This window comes from Tachyglossus aculeatus, chromosome 24 (assembly GCF_015852505.1).
Source record: "Tachyglossus aculeatus isolate mTacAcu1 chromosome 24, mTacAcu1.pri, whole genome shotgun sequence".
Lineage (NCBI taxonomy): Eukaryota > Metazoa > Chordata > Mammalia > Monotremata > Tachyglossidae > Tachyglossus > Tachyglossus aculeatus.
Window position 1 is genome coordinate 3,357,138 of NC_052089.1, and position 19,361 is coordinate 3,376,498.

At 46.2% G+C, this 19,361-nt stretch overlaps 1 pseudogene; it reads right to left on the bottom strand.

Annotated features, from left to right (window-relative positions):
- Window positions 1–2,426: 2,426 nt before the first annotated feature.
- On the bottom strand, window positions 2,427–14,959 carry LOC119945096 (annotated as a pseudogene).
- Window positions 14,960–19,361: the final 4,402 nt, after the last annotated feature.

Here is a 19,361-nt window from a genome sequence, read left to right on the forward strand (position 1 = left end):
CTCTCTCCCTCTCTCTCTCTGTTTCTCTCTCTCCCTCTCTCCCTCTCTCCCTTTCTCTGTCTCTGTCTCTGTCTCTGTCTCTCTCTGTCTCTCTCTCTCTCGTCCCTTTTTTCTATCCCACTTGGAGCCCTCTTCACCCAAGACAGCACTAGCCCCTTTATTTTGGGTTTGTGGGTCCACCCACAATCCCATGCAGTCAGTTCTGCCCAGCTGTATCATACAATCAGAAGGCTAGAGCTGGTCCTGTCAACAACCCCAGGTCTCTAGTATTTTACACGTGAAGAAACACCCAAAACCCCATTTTCTTTGGCAGACCAACAGGCGTGTGGATGGAACCTGGTAAACAAGGAAGATTCCCCAAGTACTGGGCAGGATTCCTTTATAAAGTTAGGTTAATCTCCCTTAGAACCCAGAAGAAAATCTATTAAAGCCAAAGGATTGCAAAATTTTGGCAATTTGATTGTATACTGCCAAATTGTACACTCCCTGAGGGTAGGGATGCCTACTAATGTTATTTTACTCAGCGCTTAGTTTAGTGTTCTGCACACAGTGGGTGCTCAGTAAATGCAATTGAGTGATTGTGAGCTTCTTGTGTACAAGAATCATGGCTACTTACTCTATTAGACTCTGTAAAGCATGTAGTAAAATACTCTGCACAAGTGAGTGCTCAATAAATAGTATCGCTTGCTTGCTTGATTGATTTGATTGAGATTTTAGCTTCATTTTAGATTAAATAAGAAAAGTCAAGGTTTTCCAAGTTTGGTTCAAAGCAAAATTCTTATTCATAGTGTAAGACCTTTTTCAAACACAGAACTTTCAAGCTTCAACCAAAACGTTTCCATCACAAATACTCTGTGAGTCAAACATACCCAAAAACCATAATAACAATAATGACAATTTTGATAGCTTTAACTTAATAAAAGCAATAAAAGGAAATGTTCAATCAATCAATCAATCGTATTTATTGAGCGCTTACTATGTGCAGAGCACCGTACTAAGCGCTTGGGAAGTACAAATTGGCATCACATAGAGACAGTCCCTACCCAACAGTGGGCTCACAGTCTAAAATGTTGGCTTGCCACGTTTAAAATACCAAGAGGAAAACCAGATGTTCATCAGGTGGAAAAGAGTATTTGATTGTTGCCTGGCTCTAGGTCCGTGCACTGGCATGAGAGGGCTGAATTTGGGCCTTAGAAGAATGCAGAGCTGAAGACCCCTCCACCGTCCCCACCCCCGAATCAGGACACCTCTTGGGTCTCTGGGAAACCACCCTGGGCTGTATAAATTTCTTTAAATGGGTGTTCAACTCTCTGACACCTTCCCAACTTTGTTCAAAGTTCTCTGTTTTCTAGAGAAATGCTTACACCAGGCTGCCTAAACAACTCTCTCCACTGCAGAGTCAAAGGGTCATTCAATTTTACTCAAAAAGGCCACTGTCCCAAGCTCTGTGGGCCCCACTGGGGCTCCAAATGCTGAACAGATGGAAGGTATCCCCCTGCTTTGGGGAGGGGAACATTGGGAAGATATCATCCCCATCATCTTGTTCCAGGCCTAGCAGACATGCTTCCAGACATCTCCAATCACCCTGAGGCTTCCCTAGCCCAGCCAGCCCAGTCTACCTGTGAGGCCTGTCCGGAGACAACCCTATTGGGCTGAGGCTCTCCTTCTGGGCTGAGGAATCCCAAGAGGAGATCCTCTGTATAAACCTTCAAACCCCCAGCTGCTCAAGATTCAGAGGGAGGGCCCCCACTCCACTCCTCAAATATGGCTTTAGAGACCCAACAGCCCACTAGACACGTGATGTTGGGGGTTCCCTGATCTGACCCCAGGCCCCATCCATGGTGAAACTTCAAGTCATTCATTCATGGAACTGGCCAAGTCAAAGGCCTGACCCAATTGAGATCTCCAGCACAGAAGGCCCTGAGAGTCTCTACCTGGCCACATCTCTGGGGAGAGAAAGGTCTGGAGGGTGGGTGGGGGATCTAGCCTCTTCCAGCTGCAAGAACCGCTTGGGAAGGGTACAAGAAGCTGAAAATGAGGAATGGAGGGCAGAGGCCTAGGACGGGGTGCCCCTCTCCCCTCCCCTACCCCAGCAACACAGTAGTTGAGCCACTCTAACTGATAATGCATTTGCCTTCTAAAATGAGCCATATTTTCTCCAGGCATCTCTTCACATTCTGCTGGAATTTATTAAGGCTCTGGCCAGAGGAGCAGGAAATGTTGAACTGGAGGGCCTTCGGTTCCACTGAATATGCATTCCCAAAGCCACTTGATACTGCTGGTGGAAACACTCCTGCTTTCAAGGAGGGGCTGGCCAGCAGATCAGTGGCCAGGATGCTGTGATTTAGGTGATTGTAGGCCGAGTCGAAGAAGAAGTCTGGTAACTTTTCATCATCGCCAAGTGATACAGAGCTCATAGGTGTCCATCAAGCCATGGCCTGTGGAAAAGACACTCTGTCATGGACACGGGAATATTTATCTAAATTCCAACTCAGCAGGTAGAAGGAGAGAAAATGATGAAAATCAATCCGGGATTCTGGAAAGCAGAGGCACTGGCAGATGTTCAGTGTCAATTCTGAGCTCATTAAAAATCAGAATATACCAAGCTCACAGAAGCTCCAAAACTCTCAACAGATCTGATGGAGGGCCAGACCTTATCTATCTCCAGGTGACAGACAATCTTTCCTAGGTCAAGGCAATCAATCAATCAATCATATTTATTGAGCGCTTACTGTGTGCAGAGCACTGTACTAAGCACTTGGAAAGTACAAGCTGGCAACATATAGAGACAGTCCCTACCCATCAGTAGGCTCACAGTCTAGAAGGGGGAGACAGAGAACAAAATCAAACATACTAACAAAATAAAATAAATAGAATAGACAGGTACAAGTAAAATAAATAAATAATTAGAGTAATAAATATGTACAATCATATATACATATATACAGGTGCTGTGGGGAAGGGAAGGAGGTAAGATGCGGGGGATGGAGGGGGGACGAGGGGGAGAGGAAGGAAGGGGCTCAGTCTGGGAAGGCCTCCTGGAGGAGATGAGCTCTCAGTAGGGCCTTGAAGGGAGGAAGAGAGTTAGCTTGACAGATGGCCAGAGGGAGGGCATTCCAGGTCCTGGGGAGGACGTGGGCCGGGGGTCGATGGCGGGACAGGAAGACTGAGTAGGTGCGAATGAGGTTGTCGTTACTGTAACTTGGTGATAACAAAGGCCTTTTTCCCGGGGTGGGGGGTAGGGAGGGAGTCAGTCAGGATCGGACCGGGAAGGGGGGTTGGGGGGCACTATAAGGAAGGTCGCTTAAGTGGGTGGGGGTGGAAGCAGAAGGCGTCTATGGCGGCGCTCGGAGGAGAGGAGCCTTCCGGGAGCAGCGGGGGCCACGCGGTGTGATGGCGGGCGGGCACAAGGTAGACATCTGTCCTGTTTTCTGGGCTGCGTGGCTGAGAGGGCTGAGGAAGCTGAGATAGGTCTGCTGCTTATCGAAAGCCACAAATGAGGAGGGATCCATCGATCAAGAATATTTACTTCGTGCTTACTCTGTGCCAAGCAATAAACTGAGCACTGGGGAGAGTTCAATATAGTTAGTAGATCCCATTCTTGCACTTAAGGAATTAAACATCAAATGGGGAAGGCAGACATTAAAATAAATTACAGGCAGGAGGAAGGATCATGACCTTGTGAGAAACAACGTGGCTTAAATGGAAGAGCACAGGCCTGGGAGTCAGAAGACCTGGTTTCTAATCCTGGCTCTGCCACTAGTCTGCTGTGTGACCTTAGCCAAATAACTTTTCTGGGCCTACGTTTCTTCGTCTGTAAAAGGCATTGAACTGACCCCTGGTCTGGACTATTCCTGACTTCAGAGAGTTGTCCAGTATAAATTCCAACTTCTTCACAGGGGCCAGTGAGTTGCCTGTTCCTGTTTTCTGCTGGCCCCAGGGATTGATGGCCGGGGAGTGACTGCTGTCTTTGAAGATGTATTCCACGAACCGAAGATGGGTTGTGGCATCGCCCCTGGAGCGCTCAAAGTGAACGGCTCCCAGTCCATCCTGGGTCAGGATGAGGTTGAAGAACTTATCAAACCAGAGGTTCATGCCATCACCGTGCAGCATGTTGTGAGATAGGTGGTCAGGGTTCTGAATGGGGAAGTCATCCAGGCACAGGCAGAACACCACCGTCTCCACTTTCTTTAGCGTGTTTTTATTGTCACTGGCCTGGAGGGTTTGGCTCAGCTGGGCCCAAGTGTAGCGGTTTTCGCTGGTCAGGTAGGCCAGAGGGAACTCAAGATGGGACAGTCGTCGCCCAGAATGTACCCCCGGTCAGCCTGGATCTCAGCTACCTTCACTATGTTACCATCGCGGTCCAGGACGTCAGACATAGAAATTCCCTCTCCTTAGGACCAGCAGGTGCCGTGCCTTCTCGTCGGTGTGAAGTTTGTCTTTATAGAACTTAGGCAGGCGGGTTGTGCTGAAAAGCCTGAAATTCTGGGACATATCCATGGGGTAAACATTAACCATGGAGGCAGCAGTGCACACCAGAGCCTGAGGGACCCATCTGATGAGCTTCGTAAACACTTCAGTGTCTGTCTTCTCTGGGTAGAGCTGCAGGACCTCGGGATCAAGGTAGCCATCCCTGAAAATCTTGAGGAACTGGAGGGCTGAAATTGTCAGACTGGTTGCTCAGATAAGCTGGTCGTTGTGGCCCAGGTTTGGGTCAAGGTGGAAAGCTAATCCTACATTAGACCTGAAGGCAAGGGGGCTGCGTAGAGTTAGGTATGTATCCAGCCACAGACCTGGGAAGAAAGGAGTGAAAAGTGATGAGAGGACAACTCTGGAACTCAAACCACCCACGTTTGTCCTCAACATGGAGCTCTCCTGCCTCACCTCTTTCACCCCATGGACTCCCTGCCTCCAAAGGTCCCTTTACCTCTGAACCCCCAAACCTCTAGGATCCCCTCTTCCATCAGCCTTAGATGTAAGCCTCATGCAGGATGGGAAATGCGTTCAATACGATTATCGATATCTCTTCCACCACTCAGTATGGGGCTTTTGCACATAGGTAGTACTGATTAAAAATCTTAATCAGTGGTACTAGAGAAGCACTGTGGACTACTTGAGAGAACCCAGATGACGTGGGCTCAAATTCCAGCTCCACCATTCGTTTTCTGTGTGACCTAAACTTCTCTGTGCTTCAGTTTCTCCATCTGAAAAACAAGGGTCCAATACCTGATCTTCCTCCTGCATAAACTGTAAGTCCCATGTGGAACAGAGATTGTGTCTAATCCAATTTGCTTGTATCTACTCCAAGCACTTAGAACAGTGCTTGACTCACAGTAAACACTTAGCAAAGCCACAATAATTATTACTAATTACGGTGTTCTGAACAGAGTAGTCACTCAGTTGTGCATGGTAGGCTTTCAGAATGGCACCCTGTATGAGATAGACGTCAGTGCCATGCCCCAAAGTCAGCTGATGCCTAGAACAGTGTTCTGGATGTAGGAGAGGTCGGTGCCCCATACATCGATCTTCAGTCAAAAAACATTCAGTGCAGTATTCTGCATCTGGTAGACATGTAGTGGAATGCTCCTATAATAGTATGTGTTAAGTACTTAGAATTTGCCAAGCACTGAGTTAGACATAATCATATCAGACACAGTCCCTGCCCCATGGGTCTCACAGTCTAAGGAGGAGGGAGAACAGGTATTTTATACCCATTTTACAGATGAGGAACCTGAGGCACAGGTTAAGGAATTTACCCATTGTGTAACAGCAGGAAAGCAGAAGTGTAGGGACTATAATAATAAACATAATTATGGTACTTGTTAAGCGCTTACTAAGTTCCAAGCACTGTTCTAAGCACTGAAGTAGATATAAGTTAATCAGTATGGACACAGTCCCTGTCCCACATTGGGTTCACTCTCTTAATTCCCATTTTTTACAGATGAGGTAACTGAGGCACAGAGAAGTTAATTATTTTTCTGTCACAAAGCAGACAAGTGACATACTCAGGATTAGAACACATGACCTTCTGACTCCCATGCCCCTGCTCTATACACTACACCACTACAGTTTCTGGCCTTGAGAGAATCCCAGCCTGACTCCCATCCTCTAACTGTGAGAGTCCCTCAAGGCTTAGTTCTGGCTCCCTTGCCCTCAGTACAAATTCTGGTGTAGATTCTCTATCTATACCAACTCCCTTGGAGAACTCAGTCACTCCCATGGCTTCAATTACCATCTCTATGCTACACCTCCAGCCCCGATCTCTCTCCTTCTTGTCAGTCTCACATTTCCTTCTGCCTTTAAGACACGTCTGCTTGTATGTCCCACTGACAACTCAAAACAGAACAACTCATCTTCCCACCCAAAACCCGTCCTCCTCCTTACTTTCTCATAACGGTAGACAGCACCACCATCGTCCCTGTTGCACAAACCCAAAACCTCACCTTACATATTCAATCTGTCACCAAATTCTGTCAGCTCAACCTTTACAACATTTCTAAAATCTGCTCTTTCCTCTCCAACCAAATTGCTACCACATTGATCCAAGCACTTAACATATCCTGTCTTGATAATTTCATCAGCTTCTTGCTGACTTCTCTACCACCTGTCTACACTCCCCAATTCAGTCCATTCTTCACTCTTCTGCCTGGATCATTGTTCTAAAAAATGTTCAGCCATGTTTCCCCATGCCTCAGGACTCTCCAGTGATTGTACATCCCCCTCTGCATCAAACATAAACTCCTTACCATTGGCTTTAAAGTACTTAATCTCCTTGCTTCAACCTATTTTACCTCACTGATTTTGTACTACAACCCATCATGTTCACTTGGCTCTTCTAACACTGACCTCAATCTCACTATCGCACCACTGACCTGTTACCCACGTCCTGCATCTGCCCTGGAACTCCCTTCTCCTTCATATCCATTATATGGTCACTCTTCCCATCATCAAAGCCGTATTAAAATCACATCTCCTCCACGAGGCCTTCCCTGATGAAATCTTCATTTCCCCTACGCCCTCTCCCTTCTGTGTCAACCTTGCACTTGGATTTGTACCCTTTATTCACCCCACCCTCAGCACCACAGCATTTATGCACATATCCATAATTTATTTTAGTGTCTGTCTCCTTCTAGAGACTGTAAACCCTTTGTGGGCAGGAAGCTTACAATATAACTCCGTTATATTGTACTCTCCCGAGTGCTTAGTACAATGCTTTGTACACAGTAGGTGCTCAACAAATACTGTTGATTGATTGACCCCTATACAGTGCTCTGACCACAGAAGACAATCAGAACAGTTCTCGGCAAACAGTAGGTACTCAGTAAATACCATTGCTTGGTTTACTGTCAGACAAAAGTGCCATCACAGTGGCTTCACAGCCACACTGTTGTAGAAACCCAGCCGGAGGTCTGGAGTATAGCAAGAATGCCCAGATCCATTCCAGATCCCGAGATTCCAAGAAGGAACCTCTACTCGACGTGCCACCTCTGTTCCCGGCTGAATGGGGTCAGGTCACCCTTAGGGCCAAGGAAGTCTGGGTTCTAATCCCAGTTCTTCCACTTGCCTAATGTGTGATCCTGGGCAAGCTGCTTAACTTCACTGTCTCAGTTTCTTCTTCAGTTAAATACTGCTTTCCTCTTTCTTTAGACTGTGAGTTTCATGTGGTACAGGGACTAGGTCCAATCTGATTGTATTGTACCTTCCATAGTGCTTGACACAGATGAAATGCATAATCAATATTATTATCAATGACTGGCCCAGAAGGTGAACAGATAGAAGAAACTAGGCACGTTGTGACTGAGCTTTAAAGCGAATCTCAATCAATGATATTTATTGAGTGTTTACTGAATGCCAATCACTGTACTAAGGGCTTGGAAACGAACAACACAGAGTAGGTAGACATGTCTCTGACAACGAACAAAACACAGTTTTTATTTATTTTAGGTACTGCCTAAGAAGATTATATCTACTTCACATTCATTTCAGTGCATTAATAATAACAAGATAATCAGGCTGGACACAGTCCCTGACCCACAGGGGACTCATAGTCTAAGGGGAGGGAGAAGAGGTATCTCATCCCTTTTTTTACAAATGTGGAAACTGAGGTTCAGAGAAGTGAAGTGACTTGCCCCTGGTTCCACAGCAGGCAAGTGACAGAGCTGGTACTAGAATTGAGGTTCTCTGACTTCCAGGCCTGTGCTCTTTTCCCTAAAGCCACACTGCTTGTTACTGTCATCGGAGCTTTCTAATGTTCGGAAATGTGTCCTTGTTTCATAGAGCCCATGGCTTGCAAGAGCAGGTCTACAATGTTTCCTTCAATCCTCCTTTTTTTAATGAAATTTGTTAGGTGCTTACTATATGTCAAACACTGCTATAAGCACTGGATAGATACAAGTAAATTAGGTTGGGAACAGTCCCTGTCCCATAGGGCTCAGGAGGAGGGGGAACAGGAGAAATGAAGCACAGAGAAGTTAAGGGACTTGCCCAAGGTTGACCAGAAAGCAATTGGCAGAGCCAAAATTAGAACCCAGGTCTTCTGACTCCAAAGCCTGTGCTCTTTCCAGTAGACCATACTGCTCCTCAAACCCATCCTACCTGAAGCATAGCTTGTATCTTTTTATCCTGAGAAACCAGCATCTCTTGCAGTTCTTTCCCAATTCCAGTCTTAAAACTCTGTGAAAATCCTTCTGTTTGCCTACAATAATAAGAAAGGTAATCATGATGTCAGGTAATTGTTACAGGTATCGACTTAAGTGAAAACAACCAGACAAAGTCTATGGAATAAAGCTCTGACTGTGTGTTGCTCTGACTGGGATGCCTGGACTTTCCAATAGCCAGTATTTTGGGAGAACAAAAACCAGGGTGATGGAGGAAACACATTCTGGACACAGAAAAAAGAAGCCTCAATCAGTGCTACATCTCAGCTGCAAACTGGAAGACAACTGTAGCAGACAAGAAAACAGGGCCTTTTATTGAACTTAAGTTTCAAGAGGATTGGGAGTCAGAGGGTAAAACAAAAGCATTGTGAGGTATTGTGTTAAGCACACATGGCAGCCCAAAAATGGTGTGCACTGGGTGACTGTTGGTTCTTTACAACTAACACACTGCCATAGCCAAACTTCACATTCAGTATCAATTGCAAATGTGGAGGAGACAGTAGTGTGTGAGTGTGTTTGTGTGTGTGTGTGTGTGAGAGTTTGTGTGTGTGTGTGAGTATGTGTATGCATGTGGGTGTGTATGTGTGTGTTTGTACCTGAATTGTTCCTCATTTAAAAGAGGCCTCTGGGCTTGCAGTTATCTCTTAACTGAAACTTCTAGTTTGGGAATAGGAAGTCTGAAGAAAACCAAAGATATCATTATTAGAATTGGTACATGAATAATGGGCATGCCTAGCAGTCTCTTTACCATTCTAAAATAAGCAGAAGGGTGCAGATTACATTTCTGCTAGCTGTAGTATATTAAAATCCCCTTAAGGGTAGGGATTGGATCTACTTACTCTATTGTACTCTCCCAAGGGCTGGTACTTTACTCTGAATAAGTAAGCACTCAATAAATTTCATGGACAGATTGAAAAAGCAGTGCTCCAATTGCTTCAGCCTGCAAATAGGCCAATGGAATTTGCCCCCTGACAAGAGGTGTGGAGGGTGTGTCTGGGGAAAATCCCTGGAGAGCTACAGGGAAAGGAGGAGAATGAGTGTTTGGGGTGAGAAGGAAACTAAAAATATTAATGAAAACAGTAATTGTGTTTTTTGCTAAGTGCTTACTCTATGTCATGTATTGGTCTTAGTATTGCAGATGAGCGAGCCATATGGTAAATTTAATTAGTCCTGGGTGCTCTGCCTGGGGAATGAGGCAGTTATGCCAGTTATGTCAGGCTCACGCCCCACTGGCAAGATTATCCTGGCCCCAGCCTCGTTGGCCCTTGCCTGCCACCTCCCTTGTTACCTGCCTGGCCTGTCCCACAGTCTTTTGTTTTGTTTTGTTTTTTAAAAAAGGTATTTCAATCATTCATTTATTTATTCATTCAAGCAATCAAATTTATTTAGGGCTTAGTGTGCAGAGCACTGTGCTAAGCACTTGGGAGAGAACAATATAACAATAAACGGACACATTCCCTGACCACAATGAGCTTACAGTCTAGGGAAGTGGGAGACAGACATTGATATAACTAAACTTGCAGAAGTGTACTTCAGTACTGGGGGCTGTGAGGGGGGAAGAACAAAGAAAACAAGTCAGGGCAATGCATCAGCATTCTTTCTGACGTCCCAACCTCCTGTTTCCCCCACTTCAGTCTATACTTCATTCTGCTGCCCGGATTATCTTTCTGCAGAATCGTTCTGGGCAAGTCACTGCCCTCCTCAAAAATCTTCAGTGGTTGTCTATCAACCTCCATATCAAACAAAAACTCCTCACTATTGGCTTCAAAGCTCTCCATTACCTTGCCCCTTCCTACCTCACCTCCCTTCTCTCCTTCTGCATCCCAGCCTGCCCACTCTGCTCCTCTCATGTTAACCTTCTCACTGTACCTCGTTCTTGTCTGTCCCACCATCGACCTCTGGCCGACATCCTACCTCTGGCCTGGAATGCCCTCCCTCCTCAAATCTGCTAAACAATCACACTCCCCTGCCACTTTCAAAGCCTTACTGAAGGCTCATCTCCTATAGGAGGTCTTCTCAGTCTATGATCCCCTTTTTCCTCAGCTCACCCTCCCAACCCCACAGTACTTACGTATATATGTACATGTCTATAACTATCTATATTAATGCCTGTTTACTTGTTTTGATGTGTATACATCTATAATTCTATTGATTTATATTTATGCTAATGACGTCTGTTTGCTTGTTTTGATGCCTGTCTTCCCCCTTCTAGACTGTGAGCCCTTTGTGGACAGGGATTGTATCTCTTTGTTACTCAATTGTACTTTTCAAGGGCTTATTACTATGGTCTACACACAGTAAGTGCTCAATAAATACGATTGGATAAATGAATGAATGCAGAAGAGCGTGGGAGAAGAGAAGGGGGCTTAATCAAGGAAGGTCTCCAGGAGAAGATATGCCTTAAATAAGGCTTTGAAGGCAGGGAGAGTCACTGTCTGTCGGATTTGTAAAGGGAGGGTATTCCAGGCCAGAGGCAGAACATGGGTGAGGGATCGGTGGTGAGATAGATGAGATCGAGGCAAAGTGAGAAGGTTAGCATTAGATGAGCGAAGTTTGCAGCATGGGTTGTAGCAGGAAAGTAGTGAGGTGAGGTAGGAGAGGGCAAGGAGATTGAGTGCTTTAAAGCCAAAGGTGAGCTATTGTTTGATGTGGAGGTGGATGGGCAACTACTGGAGTTTTTTTAGGCATTGCAAAACATGTCCTGAACGTTTTTGTAGAAAAATAACCCAGCCTGCAGAATGAAGTATGGACTTGAGTGAGGAGAGACAGGAGGCTGGGATGCCAGCAAGGAGGCTGAGGCAATAATCCAGGTGGGCTAGGATGAGTGATTGTATTAGCGTGGTAGCTGTCTGGATGGAAAGGAAAGGGCAGATTTTAGCGATGTTGTGATGGTGGAACTGACAGGATTTAGAGATGGATTGAATATATGAGTTGAATGAGAAAGAGAAGTCAAGGACAATGCCAAGGTTATGGGTCTGTGAGGCATACAGGATGGAGGCGCCATCTATAGTTTTGGGAAAGTCAGGGGGAGGACAGGATTTGGGTGGGAAGATAAGGAGTTCTGTTTTGGGCATGTTAAGCTTTAAGTGATGGGAAGACATCCAGGTAGAGATGTCTTGAAGGCAGGAAGAAATGTGAGACTGCAGAGAAGGATAGAGATCAAGGCTGGAGATGTACTTTGTTAAGCACTTACTATATGCCAGGCATTCTATTAAGCATTGGGATAGATACAGGCTTATCAGGTTGGACTCGGTCCATGACCCATGTGGGGCTCACAATCTTTATTCCCATTTTACAGGTGAGGTAACTGAGGCCCAGAGAGCCTAAGTGAATTGCTCAAGGACAACCAGAAGACAAGTGGCAGAGCCCAGTTCCTCTGACTCCTAGGCCCATACTCTTTCCACTGGATCACCCTGCTTTTCACCCTGGGCTGCAGCTACGCAAGCCTATGCTTGGCTTAGGGGCAGTGATTGGCCTTTGAAAGAACTTGAGAATACCAAACTCCCCTTTGCTTCCTTTGCTTCCTCAGTGACCTCCCTGCCTCCAGCCACTCCTCTCTCTCGAGTCAACACTTCACTCTGCTGTCTGGATTGTTTTTCTATATTATCATAATGTATGTCTTTCCATACCTCTGAAACCTCTAATGGTTGACCATCCATTTCTGCATCAATCAGAAACTCCTCTCCATTGGCTTTCTCCTACCTACCTAACCTCACTTTTTTCCCACCATAACTCAGCCAGAATACTTCCCTCCTCTAACATCAACTTCCCCACAGTGCCTCGATCTCATCTCTCTCACTTTTGACCTCTTTGCTTATACCCACCCTCCTGCCTGGAATTCCCACACCCATCCCCCCTCCTTCATATTCAACAGACGACCACTCTCCCCATCTTCAAAGCCTTCCTAAAATAATAACTCCTTCAGGAAGCCTTCCCTGACTAATCCCTTATCTCCTCACCCTACTTGCCTTGTTATTGTGTCACTTATTCACTTGACTCCATACCCCGTAAGCACTTAGGTTGTCATCCCACCCCCATCCCCACCCCACATATGTACACGTGCCTGCTTCCTCTACCTGTAATTTATTTTAGTGTCTGAACCCCTGCTCTATTGTAAGCTCTTTGAATGAGGGAACATGTCTACTAACTCTGTCGTACTCTCTCAAGCACTTTTTTAATGGTATTTGTTAAGCACTTACTATGTGCAAAGTACTGTTCAAAGCACTTAGTACAGGGGCACTTAGTACAAGATTCTGAACAGTGTAAGTGCTCAATAAATGTTATTATTAAAAACATATTTCTTCCAAGAGGCCTTCTTCAACTAAGCCCCAGCCAGTTCCCTGTAAGCACAGGTGTCACTTCAATCAATCAATCAATCAATCAATCGTATTTATTGAGCGCTTACTGTGTGCAGAGCACTGTACTAAGCGCTTGGGAAGTACAAGTTGGCAACATATAGAGACGGTCCCTATCCAACAGTGGGCTCACAGTCTAGAAGGGGGAGATAGAGAACAAAACAATACATATTAACAAAATAAAATAAATAGAATAAATATGTACAAGTAAAATAAATAGAGTAATAATAAATAAAAAGGGTAATAAATAGAGTAATAATACATAAATAGAGTAATAATAAATGAAAAGAGTAATAGCTTCCTAGCGGAAGGATGCGACTTGGAGGCAGAAGGGGAGGAGGAGGGTCGGACGTCTAGAATACCAGATATAAAGGGATTAGACGCCATGTTAGAACCATCTAGGAGAAAGGACCATCTGAGAAATGTACTGCCCAGGTTAAAACCACATCAAAGGCCATTCTGTAGGAGGCAGGTCCCTTTAGGGGCCTGAAGTCTCAAAAGAGACCGAAGCACCATAAATTGAGGGGCTCCCTAAGTTCTCTCTTCAGGGCCAAGGATGAGACTTAGCTGTAGGATGGCCATTCAGCCACTTTTATACTGGCATTTTTATACTACATTTTTCAATTAGCCTTTCCCTGATTTGTGGGAGGGCAGTGGGTCGGGGTGAACGTGATATTTCTGAATACCATCAGTGGCCATACTTACCCACCTGTCAAGAGCCACAACCTTGAAGGAGGGATGGAACACACTAAATAACCAGAGGCAACCTTCTCTCCCAAAACCCTACTCCATCTAATCTTCCCATCACAGCAGACAACCCCACCATCCTCTCTGTCTCTCAAGCCTGCATCCTTGTCATTATCCTTGACTCACCTCTCTCTTTTCAACCTGCATAATCAATCAATCTCAAAATCATGTCATTTCTTCGCAACATCTCCTGAATCCACCCCTCCCCCTCTATCCAAACTGTCACCATTCTGGTCCAAGCATTTATCTAATCTTTCCTCATCGACTGCTGGAACGGGGAAGCTGGTGGAGAACCTCCTTGTCTCCAGCTTCCCTGCTCTCCAGTCCTCTTTTCACTCTGCTGCCCAAATTATTTTTTCTAAAGAAACGTTCAGTCCATATCTCCCTATGTCTCAAAATCCTCCAAAGGTTGCCCATCCTTCTCTATATCAAACCAAAACACCTCACTATTGGCTTTAAGTGACTCATTCAGCTCTCTCCCTCCTACCTATCCTTGCTTCCCAACTACTATAACTCAGCTCTTCTCCAGCCAGTCTACTCACTGGGACTGGATCTTGTCTCTTTTTTGCAACTGACGCTTGGGTTCCACCTTCCCTTCTGCCTGGAACTCTTTTCCTTTCACATATGACAGACAACCTTTCTCGCCATCTTCAAGACCCTTCTTAAACTGCATCTCCAGGAGACCTTCCCTGATTAATCTCTCATCTAAGCTCAACATCGTAACCTATATCACTCCCAACTGCCACTTCAGAATTTCCATGTCACCTAAAGTACTAAAGGCACTCAAACTCCTAGAAGCACTTAACTACATGCCTTTACTATCTTTATGATTCCCCCTACCTACAATTAATTTCAGGTAGATTATTGACTCCATGAGGGTAGGAGTCCTCTCTACTAACTTCAGTGTAACCCCCCAAATATTCAATAAATACGATTCATTGATTGACTGATTGAAATTGAGAGTTGGAAGGAATGCACCTGGGCTCAAGGAGACCATTCTTACCGGGGCAGGCACTTCTGGTAGTGTAGGGTGTTTATGATGCTCTTCTGCAGGTAATTTCTGAGTCTGAAGTTGGAGGACACAAAGCACCTGAGAGAATCCAGGCCGCCTGGAGGCCCTCGGAGGCGAGCTGTGCTCACCGCCACTCTGGCCACTCTAATCTCTCTCTGTGTCAGGGAAAAGAGCAGGTACCTGGCCATGGATGCTGACAAAAGGGCTACTCTGGGTGGCCTCAGAGCCTCTGGCACTTGGGAACTCCCAGCCCAACAGGAAGTGAACAGCTCTGCCTTCCACAGAAATAATTGCCAGGTAATGTGTGGTGAGGCTGCCCGTAAGGTCCTTCAGACACCTCCCCAGCACAGTTCAGCCGGGGCCCAACTGTAGCCTCGTCTTCACTCTTAGTCTCAACTTCTTGCCCCAGGCTTCAGCGTCAGGACCCAGTTCCAGCCCCAGACACTAGGCCGAACACCAGGCCTGAGGTCTAGGCCCTAGGGAACCTAAGCAGGGCTCATCTGCTTGATGCGGGGGTTAATTAGGGGACAGAGCTTTTGAGGGGGTGGGGTTTTCAGCAAAGCTTTGAGGGTGCTGGGTTCAAAGAAGTGGAGGGGAAAGGAGGAGAGAAGGGAGGGAAAAAGGAGCAAGGAACACAAAGGAGAGGAAAAAAGGGTAAAGGAGGAAGAAACACAAAGCACAGAAGGAGCACTTCCTTATTCTCTACCACCTCCCCTTTGATCTTCTCAGGGTCCCAGACCCAATGATAGGGGTTTCCTTGCCACCCCTAAGAGCTGCCCGACTTTTGCCTCACCCCCGTCTGATTTCCCACCCCAGAATCACACAGGCGTCGTTGCCATGACAGCCTCAATGGAGCCACGGGCCCGGAATTCTCACCCCAGATTTCACCCAGCCACCGCTCCTGTTGCTAGGACAGTTTGTGCCTAGCACAGTTCCCACATGAGCTGTGTTTTCCCCAGCTCCTTCTCTGTCCTGAGGACAACTCGAGATGTGGGAACTACAACTCCCAGTCACGCTGAGGACACTCCAGGCCATGTCCAGTCCTTGTGGCACTTTCCAGGACCTCAGCCCATGAAAATGTAGGTAGATCAGGCTATTTATGCTTCCCTTCTTGCCCTCCAAAATATGGGGGCAAGGCTAATGGAGTCATACCACTCAACATCTAAAACATAGACGCCTAAGGTCCCAAGTCCAAGTCTGCAGCCTTCTCTGCTTGATGTGTAGGGGAGGAGGGGGTGAGTCACCTCACTTCTAGGGGCCTGGAGAATGGGTTTCTCCCACAACTTCAATAGAAACTCTTTTGCTCACTGCCACTAGTGAGGATACCCTCCAGACATTCAGAAGCGCTAAGACACACAACATAGGGAGACAAGGGTTGGGGAGAGGCCACAAGAATGGCTTCTGATGGGGAACAGCTGTAGCAGACACCACAGGGGGAGGCTCATAGGGAAGGTGGGGGCAGTGTGGCCACATTAAAGGATTTCAAAGCACTCAACCCTAGTCAGTCAATCAATCAGTCAGTCAAGCATATTTATTGAGCACTTACTGTGTGCAGAGTACTGAACTAAGCATTTGGGATAGTACAATACAACAATAAATAGAAACATTCCGAGGCCACAATGAGTTTACAGTCTAGAGGAGGAGCTTACATTCTAGAAGGAGAGCTTACAGTCTAGCCCCTAGTCAGAGGCAGCGCTTATGTGAACAGAGTTTGGGAGGGGAAGGTGAGCACCGTCATGCCAGGGCAGGAGTTGGTTCCCTGGAGATATATGTATATACATACATATATGTATGTATACATGTATGTATATGTATATATGTTTGTACATATTTATTACTGTATTTATTTATTTATTTTACTTGTACATATCTATTCTATTTATTTTATTTTGTTAATATGTTTGGTTTTGTTCTCTGTCTCCCCCTTCTAGACTCTGAGCCCACTGTTGAGTAGGGACTGTCTCTATATGTTGCCAACTTGTACTACCCAAGCGCTTAGTACAGTGCTCTGCACACAGTAAGTGCTCAATAAATACGACTGATTGATTGATTGATTGAAGAAATGCTTTGGATTCAGGAGTTCAAAACGGCCTTCTTTGAGAGTTGTCAGTGGTGGCCCCTCTGGACACTGGCCTCATGGATGCATGAGATATTATTACCACTCAGCTAGATGCACAACCTAATGTGATGACATCAATGTCATCAATTTGCAGATGTTCTTCAGAGGGCACCTGACCTCCTGGCCCCCTTTCTGTTCCAGAGTGGTCACATCCCTTTTCCAGGACCCCAAAAGCATGGAGGCCTCTTCCAAGTCGTGGAAGTCAGTGGCAGAAGCCAAGGGGAAGGGAGGTTGGAGATATGAAGTAAAATTCTGCACCCAAAGGGGTCTGGTGCCATATCTGGTAGGGTTCTTTTGTTTCTGTTTTTTTAATGATATCTATTAAGTGTGTACTATGTCCTGGATCCTGTATTAAGCCCTGGGGTAGATACAGGATAATCAGATTGGATATAGTCCATGTCCCACATCAGGCTCATGGTCTTTAATTCTCATTTTACAAATGAGGTGAGGCACAAAGAAGTTAAGTGACTTGCCCAAGGTCACACAACAAGTATGTAGTGGAGCCGGGACTAGAATCCAAGTCCTTCAACTTTCAGGCTCATGGTCTTTCCACTAGTCCACTCTGCTTCCATTCGAAGCAGGGGACAGACCAGTTGAAAAGCAGACTGTCTGGCATGAAATCAGACTGATGGCTGCTGATTTCCTCGTGGTGTCATTATGCTCCCTTGAGAATGGCTGATGAACGTACATGAAGAATTACATTAGAGAGGCACCGTGGAACAGTGGAAAGAGCCCGGGCCTAGGAGTCAGAGGTCATGAGTTCTAATCCCAGCTCCGCCACTTGTCAGCAGTGTGACTTTGGGCAGTGCGACATAGTAAAAGCTTAACAAATACCATTATTATTATTATTATTATTATTATTATTATAGATTGAAGGCAGTGCATTTTTCTACAAGTCAGGGTTCTAGATATCTGCAGCTGGCCCTGCTTTGGGGAGGTAGAAGGAAGCAAGGAGGATAAGGAGCAGTGTAGAGCTGTAGTGCAGAACACCCTTCCAACCACAGCTCTCTCTTCCTTTTTTCCTTTTTTCCTTTTCCCCTTTTTCTGCTCTGGTCCCATTTCCTGACCTCTTGCATTTCCTCCTTTCCCTTTCCATTTCCCTTCTACATCCCTTCTCTGTTTTCTTTTTCTGACCTTTAGCCTTGGCCCATTTTGGGTCTCCAAATTATGATCACCTTCCCCCTGTCTATCCTAAGTCACTCACCCCTGCTACCCATGACTGACTGATCCCATATGTTCCTGCAGGGTTTGTCTGAGCCTTGCTCAAACCCACTCTACTGGGAGCAAAGGATCTATGTAATGGAGTCACATGGTGGAGTTCAAAGCCTGAACCCGGCTAAACATGAGCCTTAACCTCCCAGTCCTGACACTTGCCTGCTGGGCAATCTTGAGCAAGTCACTTAAGTTCTCCTTGCCTCAGTTTCATCATCTGTAAAATGTGCATTAATAAACTGCCCCTCCCCTATAGACCATGAGGTAGGACAGGGATGGTGTCTGAGCTGCTTAACACAGTGCTTATCACATAGTAAGAACCGAATAATATTATGGAGGAGAGCAGGGGCATATGACTGTCTCCCAGACTGCCCACTACCAGGCTGCTAATGGTGCTTCCATCAGGAAAATTATACTGTGGAAACAAAGCATTGAAGATACCCCCTCGATTGGGGTGCAAGGGTGCTGAGAGCAGGGAGCAACTCATTCTCCATCATTCTTCTGGGACAGGCTACTCAAGCAGGAGCAGGTTGGAGGAGGCAAGAAAAAGGAGAGCTTCGAAATGTAGGACCTGCCACACTGTCTCCATCTCTGCTAGTGTGGTTCTATTCCATTACAAAGTTGCGGTCTGGCCAGGGCCCTCACAACCTCACTACAGGCCACAGGCCTTGGATCTCTTTCAGAAAAAGCACTCGGGTTGTTCCCAGAGCCTTAGAGTCAATGCCAGAAAAGACATCAAAGTTCTGCTCACAGCCCCTTTGCCAGAAGGAGCTCCCAGGCACTGCCCACAGCTCATGAGACTCTACTAGAAGAGATAACTGGGCTCTATCCACAGTCCCTGTGTCAATGCTAGAAAAGGCGCCCAGGCTTAGCCCACAGGCTCTGCATCAATGCCAGAAGAAGCACCCAGGCTCTGCCTAAAATCCCTGGATCAATGCTAGAAGTGGCACACAGATTCTGCTCATAATTCCAGTGTCAATGCCAGAAGAGTAACTCAAGAGCTTGGCCACAGTACCTGAGTCTCTGCCAGAAGAAGTGCCTGGGTCTCTCCACAGCTCTTGTGTCAATGACAGAAGAGGTATATTGGATCTGCCCACGGCCCATGTCTCTGTGTCAGAAGAAGCACTCAGGCTTTGCCCACAGGCCATATATCAATGCCAAAAGAAAGGTCCAGGCACTGCCAAAAGTCCCTGAGACTATGCCAGAAGAGGTGACCGGGTGCCTCTTTCTCTGAAGCTCCACATCAATTACAAGAAGAA